We start from the raw sequence: 11,494 nt of genomic DNA, 5'->3' as shown, positions 1-11,494 counted from the left end.
ACACACACACACACACACACACACACACACACACACACACACACACACACACACACACATATATATATATATAATGAATATATTCATTAGCTCTTGCCTGGAAGTTTGCAAGTTGTGGAGTTCATATGTTATGTTTCTTAACAGACTGAAACAAGGTGTGAACTACTTCTGTACTTGCCATTACACTGCACCATGAACTAACGCCCCCAGCTCCCCTCAAAACTCCCAAACATTTAGAAAATGCACCACACTAAATCCTGGTAGGGAAATTCAAGAAAAAGTCATAATTATTTTTTTGGGGTGGTGAGGCGGGGGGAAAGCAATTGGGGTTAAGTGACTTACCCAAGGTTAGATAGCTAGTAAGTGTCAAGTGTTTGAGGCCAGATTTGAACTCGGGTCCTCCTGACTTCAGGACTATGCTCTATTTGCTACTCCACCTAGCTGCCCCTATAATTATTTTTACAGCCCATGTCAGCATAGGGAGACAAAGAGTTTTGTGGACATCGGATAGGAGAGGGCCATATGCAAAGCATTTCAGTACCCAAGAGAGGCTAGACATCAGGGTAAGAGGAAGTCCCAGACTCATAATGGGGTTCCATAAGGGAAACAGGTACTATCTGGCAGCCTTGTTGCCCATTACCCAGTTCCAGATCACAGGTTCAGGGCAGGTTGAGGAGGAGTTCTGCACCCTAAGGTGGCCTTCTGGGGAAGGAAGGTCATGGGCCCTAAGCTATATATCAAGAGGGAACCAATTTCGGATGTAAGCAGCATCAATGTGGTATGGAGCCAGGAGCAGAGCAATATCTCAGCGTCAGCTTTTTCCCAATCTGAAGCTTACAGAGTAATAGCCAGGGCAGGAATCTCAGGCCTAAGGGGACCCTGCAGTTGTGTCAACTCTGAAGTGACCGAGCTTCCCAGCTGGTAGATAGAGGTGTAATCCAGCAAACCCAAAGTCAGTTAATGGACTTGTAGAACTCAGAACTGGGGGTAGGGGCAGGGGAGAAGACTAGCAATCAGCAGTACAGTTCACTCTACAGGGAAATTGGAGGGAAAGAGAAGACAGGGAATCAAGAATAGTAGATCAAGGCAGGGATTAGTCTGAAGCAAAACAAAGGATGTAGAAAAATATTTATGACTCTTTTTGAAGTGGCAAAGGGATAAGAATCTGAGGGGAGTGCCCAAAAAATGGGGAATGGCTGAACAAGTTATGATATGTAAATGTGGTGGATTTTAATGTAAGAAATGATAAAGGGGCTGGTTTCAGAGAAACCTTGAAATACTTATAGGGACTGATGAAATGAACAGAATTAGGAGAAAAATTTATATAGTGACAACAATGTGTTAAAGACTTTGAAAGTATTAGTCTTTGATCAGCATAATGATCAACCACGATTCCAGAGGATGAATGATGAAACATGCTACCCATGTCCTAATAGACACGGAGGATTATGGGTGAGGAGTTATTTTTTATATATTTATATATGATATATATTTATACAGTTATTTATATTTTATATATTATATATTTCCAAAATGTGGAAATTTGATTTGCTTAAGTATACAAGTTTGTAAGTTTTTTTTCTTTTACTTTATTTGGGATGAGTTGGGGTTTGGGATGGAAATGAGAGAAGGTGGGTTTTTGCTGAAAACAATTTGAAAAAATAAAATATAACTTAAAAAAAAATTCTATTTTCTGATAATGATTTCCACTTCCTCTGTCCTTTCCCATTCTTCTATCCTATCAGTTCTAATCTTAGCTTCATTTTCTTCTCATCAAAGTATTGACCCTTTTACTTAATAAAACCAGGCATTGGCTCCTATCCTTTAATCTCTTATTCTCTTTTCCCTTAAACTCTTTCTTAGTCTTCAATTTCTGACCTCTCCTACTATCTACTTTCTCTTTTCCTGCTTCTAAACTGCTTGAATGATGCTGGAGGAAGTAATTTAATCTCAAGGTCTATCACTGCTACCTGGCAATCCTTTTATTAATCTTTGACTGTGAAATTTCAGTCCATAGCTATTCCAAACTATCTCTAACTTGTATTAAGCCCATAGTCCCTACCCAATCTTTCAGCAGATGACTTCATATCCTCACTTTAGTGAGAAAATCAGAGCCATTTGTTAAAATCTCCTTTGACTTTCCTACTCTGCATGGTCAGTTATGTGTTTCTCAAATACCTTCTTGGAGTACCTTAAAACCTCTTTAAATTTTCCCCAGTCTCAGAGAATGAAAGGACCATTCTTGTTGAGACTAAGCCCTTTACTTGTTCCTTTGATCCTATTTTCTTCTTTCTCTTCTGGGAACTTGTATCATTGTCCCTTTCCTCTAATCTTCCATTTCCCCCTTTGTTTTGGTTCCTCTGCTTTCTGCAATGCTCAAGCCTCTGTGTCCTTAAAAACAAAACAAAACAAAAATCCTTCACATAACTCTCTCCCTCCATCAATCTATCATCCTTTATCTCTTCTCCTTTCCACTGCTAAACTCCTGGGAAATTATCTTCTCTGCTGCCAGCAGTTCTTCACAACATACTCTACAGCTGATGTTGCTCCACTCAGTCCCTAGCCATCATCCTTTATAAAGTTACCAGTGATCTCTTAATTCCTAAATTGGATGGTCTTTTTTATATATGTAAAAGAAATGTAAGTGTGGTGCCAACTGATTGTGTACTTGGTGGGTATTTCAGGTGGCCTTTAAAGTAACAGTTAGTATTTTATGTTCTCATATGCCTACTTTTGTTTTTTTTTCTTTTGAAGCAATCAGGGTTAAGTAACTTGCTCAAGGTTACATGGCCAGGTGTTTCTGGGTGGGTGCTAAGTGTCTGAGCCCAGATTCGATCCCCAGGTCATCCCGACACTGGGGCCAGTGATTTTAATTGCTGTGCTACCTGGCCGCCCCATGCCTACTTTTCTTAAAAAGGATGGCAGGGTATAACTTGACAATACTAAACCAGTGATGGTGTAATACATAATTTGCCCACTAGGTGGTACTGTGCTCAAGTTACCAAGCGTATTGGTTCTAAGTGTCTTGAGACAGGGACCAAAGATCCTCTCTAGGGATGTGAATGAGTAAATGAATAAAGCATTTACTGAACCCCTATTATATGTAAAGCATTGTGCTAAATAGTGTGGATGCAAATAGAAAAACAAGATGATCCTTGCAAGCTCTCAAGGAGCTTAAATGATAATGGAGGAGATGCCACATATGAATGCTGCAAGTCAGATAGAAAAATCACCCTGCTTCTGCCATATGGCTTTAAATAACTGGGCAAGATTCAGACCAATGCTGCATAGCTTATGGATTCCAGCCTAAGAATGTATACAGAGACTTCTTCCACACCAGCAGATTGAAGAAAGGGGTTAAGGAAATGGGTGCTAATGCCCAGTGAAAGCAAGGGAGAAACAGGAGGGGGAGTGCCAGGGAGATCGGACTAGTATTCCACTCTCCTTGCCAGCCACAGAAGGTTTTGGAATAGTCATCACCTTCTCTGGATTTCTCCATATTGATCTCCCTGTCCAGTGTCCAGCTCTCCCAACAGAACTGCTGGTATAGTGGGCAGCAGTTGGAAACAGCAATTACTGCAGGAAGTTCTGTTTCCTGGGTAAAATGACAAAATCTGGCAGCATCTTTCTCTACTCCCCATGTCAAGTGGAATGCTCCTAAAAGTTTCTCTCAATGAATGAGTCCCATTTCCTTCCTCCATAACAATCATTATTAGTGCTTCTGTCAGGACCTTCTCTGTCTTCAAATGATTATCACTCTGCAACAAAAGGTAAAATGATAACTCATGTAACATGTTACATAGAAGGAACAACAATGACAGGTATTTTTGTGCTATAAGAAATTACAAACACGAAGAATTCAGAGGAACTTGGGAAGACTTTACTATCCAAAGCAGAGAGAATAAGCAGAAGAAAGTATATGATAACAACAATAGTATAGGGTTTCCCACAAGTGTTAGTGCATTTGAAAATGACTAATGCTTTAAAAATGCAACAAGACTTTTAGGATGCCATGTGTAAAAGAAAAAACTAAAATTCATCAGAGCACAGGACAGTACAGTGACCAAAAGACTGATGATGAAACACATATACTTCTCTCATCTCTAGGGAGATGATAAGTATGATGTATCCCAAATATATGATATAGGAGGCAGGAACACTGACAGACTTGGTCAGTGTGTCAATTTGATTTGTTTGTGTAAGGGGCTTTTGGGGTATACTCAAATTGGCTAACAAGCCCCTCGGGGGCTTATCTGGGCATGCCCAGATTATTGACATTGAGCTGCTCTGCATCTTCCTCCACATGGGTGGGGGGTAAGCTTCCTTTGATTGGCTGTGCAGCCAGAGAGCTTGCATCTTTAACACTGATCAGACTGAGACAGTCACTGTCTTTTGGTCTCATGCTCTTTCCTCCTTCCTGCTGTGTTCAGAAGGTGAATATCATAGGTCACTCCCAGTTGGGTGACTCTCTTCTCCTTCTTCCAGCTTTTAATTAGACTCCAAGAAACTGACCTGGGGGTGTTTGCAAGTGAAATGGTGCGACCAGCTCAATAGGGAAACCCTGAGAAGCCAGAGTGCCTGAACGTGAGCAGAGGGTGACTTTGGTCTTGGAGCAGGAACCGTGCTATAGAGGAACTGAACCCAATCACTTTCACCTTCCCAGAGACTGAGGTGGTACAAAGCAGGAAAAGGATTAAGCTCTATATGTTGGGGAGTAAGTTTGTCTATTTGTGCTTATATCTTTTGAAGCATCTGTTACTTTCAAAAGCTAATTTTTCTGTGAGTGGCTTAATGGAAAAGGGGGACAGGGGATCCACACCTAAAATTGATGGGGACTGGGGAAATTGGCAGAGAACCTAGAAACCCCCAGTCTCCTCGAGGGTATCAGAGAACCCTGTGATGGAGAGGGGTGAAATGTAGTATCTCTGGCTGGTGGGGGCCAAGGTAGTGAAAGTCACACATGACTGCTTGGTTGTTGCAAGGGAGGTTTCTCTAGGAGTGGTAGCATTGGGAAATGAGATCAGTGTTGAAAAGAAACCTTCCTTGTTTCTTTTTTTTAAGCAATTGGGGTTAAGTAACTTGCTCAAGGTTACACGGCCAGTTATTTTGTGTGGGTGCCACGTATCTGAGGCCGGAACCCATCCCTGGTCTCCCGACACCGGGGCCGGTGCTCTTACTGAACCACCTGGCCACCTCAGTGTTTCTTTTTAAAGAAGAGAAAAAAATAAAGAAAAATAAATCTAGATTTGGTATTCCCTACTGGATAAATAGTCAAAGGAGATGAACAAACAGTTTGCAAAGGAACTATTACCAACTGTATGAAAAATTGTTCCAGATCATTAATAATAAGAGAACTGCAAATCAAAATAACTCTGAAGTTTCAACTTATACCATTATTGGCAAAGATGACAAAAGCTGAAAAATAAAAACTGGAGAGGTTGTGGACAAATGAACATAATAATAAATTATTTATTGAGCTGTAAATTTATTTAGCTACTCTGGAAAGCAACTTGGAATTAGACTTTAAAGAAGTGATTAAATGTTTATATTTAGAAATTCCTCTGCTTGGCACATACCTCAAATAGGTGAGAGGCAGAAAGTTTCTCATATACACTGAAATAGTCAAAGCAGTATTTAAAATAATTTTTTTGGAGGGGGGAAGGCAAGGAATTGGGGTTGATTTGCACAAGATCACACAGCTAGTGATTGTTAAGTCTCTGAGGTGGGATTTGAACTCAGTTCCTCCTGATTCCAGGGTCTGTGCTGTATTCACTGCACCACCTAGCTGCCCCATCATTATTTTTTCAATAGCAAAAAAACTGGAAACAAAGCAGGGCCCATTAATCAGGGAATAACTGAAGTAATTGTAGTACATTTTTCTAATGGGATCTTACTGGACTATAAGAAATGATGAATATGAAGAATGCAGATAAGCTTGAACTGATGAGAAGTGAAATAAGTAGAACCAGGAAAACAACATACAAAACACTGAACCACGTAAATGGGAGGAACAAAGAGACAAAAACTGACCACTATGTAATTATAAGAATCAAGTGCCCCTAAGAAGAAATAATAAGGCATGCCTTCTTCCCTTCTTTGTAGAAGTGGAAACCTTTAATTGTGAAAGATTGCATTTATCATCCGATTTGGTCGATGTATTGGTTAATTTTGCTGAACTGCTTTTTTTTCCTTCCTAGCCTTTGTTTCTTGTTACAAGGACTAGTTCATTGAGTAGGATCATCTATTGATCAATCAATAGACATTTATTAAGTACCTACTGTGTACCAGTTACTGTACTAAGTGCTGGGGATAGAAAAAGAGGCAGAAGACAGTCTCTGCTCTCAAGGAGCTTGTAATTTAATAGAGGAGACAGCTTATAAATAAATATATGCAAAGCAAGTTATGCACAAAATAGATAGGAAACAATTAAAAGAGGGAAGGCACTGGTGTTCAGAAGGGTTGGGGAGGATAATGGGGAATATCTGGAAACGAAAGTGATATAAAAGCCAAAGATATAAACAAAGTTTGGCCCTTCAAGGCTCAATTCAACCCCTAGGAAAATTTTCTTGATTTCCCTTATCTTTTGTTGACATAGGCCTTCCTTTTTGATGTATGCATTAGTTTCAGCACCCTTAGGAACTGACAAAGTTATCTCTGCTATAGGAGAAATTTTTACCTTGTTTAAAATAGGAGAAAAAGCGAAAGAACCACAAGAGCCAGTATGTATGTGTTTTGATGGGAAAAGATAAGTATTCTTTTAAGAGCATGGCCTGAACTGTTCCAACCAAAACTAATAACTTCTGCAGGGAATCTTTTAAAGACTGAAGTCACTTCAATGAGCACAGTGGATAGGTAGAGGGTGATGAAATTCCAAATATTCTTCAAAAGGAATGTCTTCTAACAATTTATGGAACTTATATAGAATGATAGAATCCCTTTTTTGTTGTGATTTTCCTTTTAAAAAATAATTATACTTTATTTTAACATTCATTTTTTAAAATATTGAATTCCCAGTTCTTTTCCTCCCTCTAGCCACTACCCCACCCATTGAGAAGACAAGCTATGTGATATCAACTATACATGTGAGACCATTGAAAACATATTTCTAAATTATCCATGTTGCAAAAAAAGCAATAAAAATAAAGTAAATGAAAAAATTATGCTTCAATCTGCACTCAGAGTTCATCAGTTTTCTCTCTGGATATAGATAGCCTTTTTCTTTTTAAGTCTTTTGGAATTGTCATGGATAGAATGATAGAATCTTAAGAATTTGAAAAGTCCTTAGGATACATAGTTCAAACCCTTACCAAGGTATGGATACCATGGTCATCAAACTTTGGCATGGTGATGTCCAAGAGAGCTCATTGCCCCTGAACTAGCATTTTTCATCTTTGATCAGCTAGCTGAGTCTGGAAGACCCAAGTTTAAATCTTGCTTCAGACACTTAAGAGCTGTGTGACCGTGGGCAAGTCACAAAACTTCTGTTTGCCTTAATCTTATGCAGACAGAAATGGCAAGACACTCTAGTATCTTTGCCAAAAAAATCCCATGGGCAGTATGGCCCATGGGATCATGCAGAGTTGGACATGACTGAATAACAATACTTAGGAAGTTATTTATGAGAACATGCCTCACTCTAATTTCTGCCTCTTGGTTCTAGTGCTGCCCTTGAAAGATAAGTAGATCCTTTTTCATCATGAAAACCTGAAAATCCTTGTAAACAGCAACCATATCTTCTCTCCCTTTAGTTTTCTGAAATCCAGGTTAAACATCACAAAGTCCTTCAACTGATTTTCATATGACATTTTTTTTTCAGTCCACTCATTTCCTCAGGTTATAATCCAGCTTGGTAATGTCCCTTCTTAAATACGACACCTGGAACTGAACATTAATTCTCCAGGTATGGTCTAAATAGAGCAGAGTATAGAGAAGAATGCCACTTCTTTCATTACGGACATTGTACTTCTATTAAAGAAGCCTATTATACCTAAGATCATATTCACTTTTTTGACGGCCATGTTGTGAAGTCCATTAAAACCCTTAAGGATCTTTCTTTCTTTTTGTGTGTAAGAACTGCTTTCTAGTTGTGTCTTCCTAGTCCTATGCTTATACAATCGAGGTTTTGTTTTTTCACTCAAGTGCCAGGCTTTAACATTTAGTCTTGTTAAATTTCATCATGCTAGCTTAAACCATTGTTTCAGGCTGTTGAGATCTTTTTGGATGCTATTTTATCCTTTATCCATTATTATTCCTAATTTCACGACATCTTCGCACTTGATCAGCATGCTATCCTTCCCTCCCCATCACTGCCTCCTGGCTTCCCTGGCTTCTTTTATGTCTCAGCTCCTTTTACAAGGAACTTTTCTCAGTTCTCCTCAATCTTTGTGCCTTCTCCCCTAAGATTATCTTCAATTTATCCTGTATGTATCTTGATTGTACATAGTTGTTTGCATGGTGTTTCTTCCATTAGACTGTGAGTTTCTTGAGAGCAGGGACTGTTTTTTGCCTTTCTCTGTACCCTAAGCACTTAACACAATGACTGGCACATAGTAGACTAAATTAATAAGTATTTGTTGACTGACTTCATTGCCTGACAGGTAACACATGCTACCCTGGATGATGGAGATAGGAATAAAAGATATCTTGACAGACCCTAAGATTGGTCCAAAAATATGATGAAATTTAATAGAGACAAATATGAAGTCTTACAAAGGTTCAAAAAGTCAACTTCACAAGTACAAAATGGAAGTGGCATGATTGGGCAAACAGTATGAAAAAGAATTTAGAATATAGATAGACTGCAAGTTCAATAGGAGTCATTGGTGTTCTGTGATCTCATTTTGCATTGAGAGGTTTAGTTTCTAGTAATTCTTCAGTATAATATAAACTCTTTGGGGGAAGGGTCTTTTGAATTTTGTTTTTGTATTCCTAGTGCCAATAACAGTGTTTAGCACATTTTTGCTGTTATTTGTCCTTGATTCTTTTTTTCTTTCTTTTTTTTTTCTTTTTGGAGGGGAGAAAGGCAGGGCAATTGGGGTTAAGTAACTTACCCAAGGTTACGTGGCCAGTTTTCTTTTGTGTGGGTGTTAAGTATCTGAGGCCGGATTCGGGCCAGTGCTCTTACTCACTTCGCCACCTAGCCAACCCCCTGTCCTTCATTTTTGAAGAAGGTCATGACATTGGGAAGATGAGGCCATGACTTGCAAGTGAATTGGATTTAAGATCTGTGCAATGTCACCAGCCCACTTTCTCCTCTAGAGCCATCTGGGTCTATAGATCAGGATGACCGGAGGTGGTCCCATTGGCACATTCTAGGTAATTTAATAAGGAGGTAATAGTCCTATAATCTACCTTACTCAGACCACATCTAAAATGAGGTTTTTTTTTCAGTTCTGGGTTCCACAGTTTAGGAAAGAAATTTATAAGATGGAGAGAATGCAGAGGAAAGCAACCAAGGATGGTGAATGGCCTAAATTCATGCCATGTGAAGATAGCTTGAAGGAATGGAATATATTTCAGCCTGGAAAAGTAAAGACTTAGAGCAAACATGATAACAATCTCCAGAATTTTAAGAGTTACCATGACTAGTTTTGCTTGGCCCCAAAAAGAACAAGGATTAATAGATAACAGTTGTATGGGCCAAATTTAGTCTCTTTACAAGTATTTAGGAAATACTTCCTAACCCTGAAGTGGAAAGGGTCGTCTTGAGAGGTAGTAAGTTCCCCACCCTTTCAGGTCTTCAAGCAAACACTAGATCACCATTTTAAGGTGTGTTATAAAGACTATACTTGTTCAGGTATGGGTTAGGCTAAATAACCAATGAAGATCCTTCCAACTTTGAAATTCTGTGATTCAGTCCTTCTCTTTCAACATGTAAGAAGCTTTATTTGCTCTGGCAACTACATATATTACCTCCATTCTTATGATTCCCAAAATCTGTATTTTCAGTCCTGCCCTTTCTCTCAAATTTCAGTCCCATATTTTCAACTATTTCCAAATTCCCAAGACTCATTATTATTCTCTCACAACTCTTTTCTTGTTTCTGTTAGTGGAATCATCATTCTTCCAGTTGCCCAAGTTTGAAATGTAATCACCTTTGATTCTTCTACTGATTTCCTTTAAATCACTAAAATTCCATCAGGTCTTTGAAAGCCTAGTGCTTGGCATAGTACTTGGAACATAGTAGGTGCTTAATAAATGGCCTCAATATTTCTTGTGTCCATTTCTTTCTCACCATTTCCATTGCTACCATCCTATTCTAGGTTTTTGTTGGTTTAAATATATGAACTACAATAATCTCCTATTTGGTTTGTTTTCATTTTCCTTTGCTCCAAGCTATACAAAAGTCACACTGATAGTAAAAAAAAAAACCAATAAAATATTGCTTTAGGGCAGCTAGGTGGTACAGTGAATAGAGCACTGGCCCTGGAGTCAGGAGGACCTGAGTTCAAATCTGGCCTCTGACATTTGACACACTTACTAGCTGTGTGACCTTGGGCAAGTCACTTAACCCCAATTGCCCTGCCTTTCCCCCTCCATAAAGTAAAAAAATAAAAACAAAAAACAAAAAAACATTTCTTAAGTCATGCCACTCCCCAGCCCCCCACCCCTAACATACATGCATGTATACATATTGAAAGCTTTCAATTGTTTCCTATTGTCTATAAAATAAAATCCAAATTTCTTACCAAGAAATACAGAGGTGGTCCCCAGGCTACCTTTCTAATCTTATCTTCCACTTTTCCTCAGAATAAATCCTCCACTATAATTACTCTGCTTTATTTACTCTGATATACTATCACCTGTATGTACTTGGCTTATTGGCATCTTGACACATTTGTTCATACTGCTCCTTTATTAGAATGCCAACTATCCTTTTTACTTCTCCAAACCTTACTCATCCTTCAGGACCCTGCTCAAGGATGCCTCTCTAGATCAAGTCTTTCTCAATTCCAACCCACAGCGATCTTTCTTTGATCATTTCTCCATTTTTTAGCTCCTATAGACATTGTTACTGGCCAAGGGGGCCTTCTCCCACTAAGGGCTCAGCTCTGGGGACACTCACAGTCCTGAGGGAGTCTGGGTTCTAAAAAGGGGAATTGGGCTCCCTCTCATTGTCTCTGGCTCTTTACTCCCCAACACTGGTACCCTGAGGAAAACCCTGAAAGCTTGGCTTTGGTTCATGCTTATGACCTTCTCAAAAGGGAGCAGAGAGGGTCTCAATGTCCTATGTAGATATATATTGAATAACAATTTTCTTTGAAAGAAATGCTTTCTATAAAAAAAGAATAATAAGCATGTGTTGAAAAAGACTTCCAGTACAATATAGCAGCCTATAACTCCTATTATATTCTCCCAGGAAGTTAGTATTTAAAATATTGAAATATGAAATATTTTGTAGGACTAATTATGAGTATTCTCCAATGCTCTGTCTTTGGGTGTCTTTCCTTTTTGCTCTATACTATTTCACTTGGTGACCTCATTAGCTTCCATG

General features: G+C 38.9%; 1 long non-coding RNA gene across 1 annotated transcript in view; it reads left to right on the top strand.

Moving 5' to 3' along the window:
* The first annotated feature begins 4,390 nt into the window (after positions 1–4,390).
* LOC138164041 (uncharacterized) overlaps positions 4,391–11,494 on the top strand; it is a 46,627-nt gene continuing 39,523 nt past the window's right edge. Inside the window, exon 1 of the long non-coding RNA XR_011168975.1 lies at positions 4,391–4,714. This is a non-coding gene — a long non-coding RNA (uncharacterized lncRNA). The remainder of the gene's footprint in view (positions 4,715–11,494) is intronic.

This window comes from Petaurus breviceps, unplaced genomic scaffold (assembly GCF_028583685.1).
Source record: "Petaurus breviceps papuanus isolate PSGF00001 unplaced genomic scaffold, PetGlider_PUasm1.0 189, whole genome shotgun sequence".
In the NCBI taxonomy this organism is placed as follows: domain Eukaryota; kingdom Metazoa; phylum Chordata; class Mammalia; order Diprotodontia; family Petauridae; genus Petaurus; species Petaurus breviceps.
This window is presented reverse-complemented; position numbering and strand designations above follow the sequence as displayed.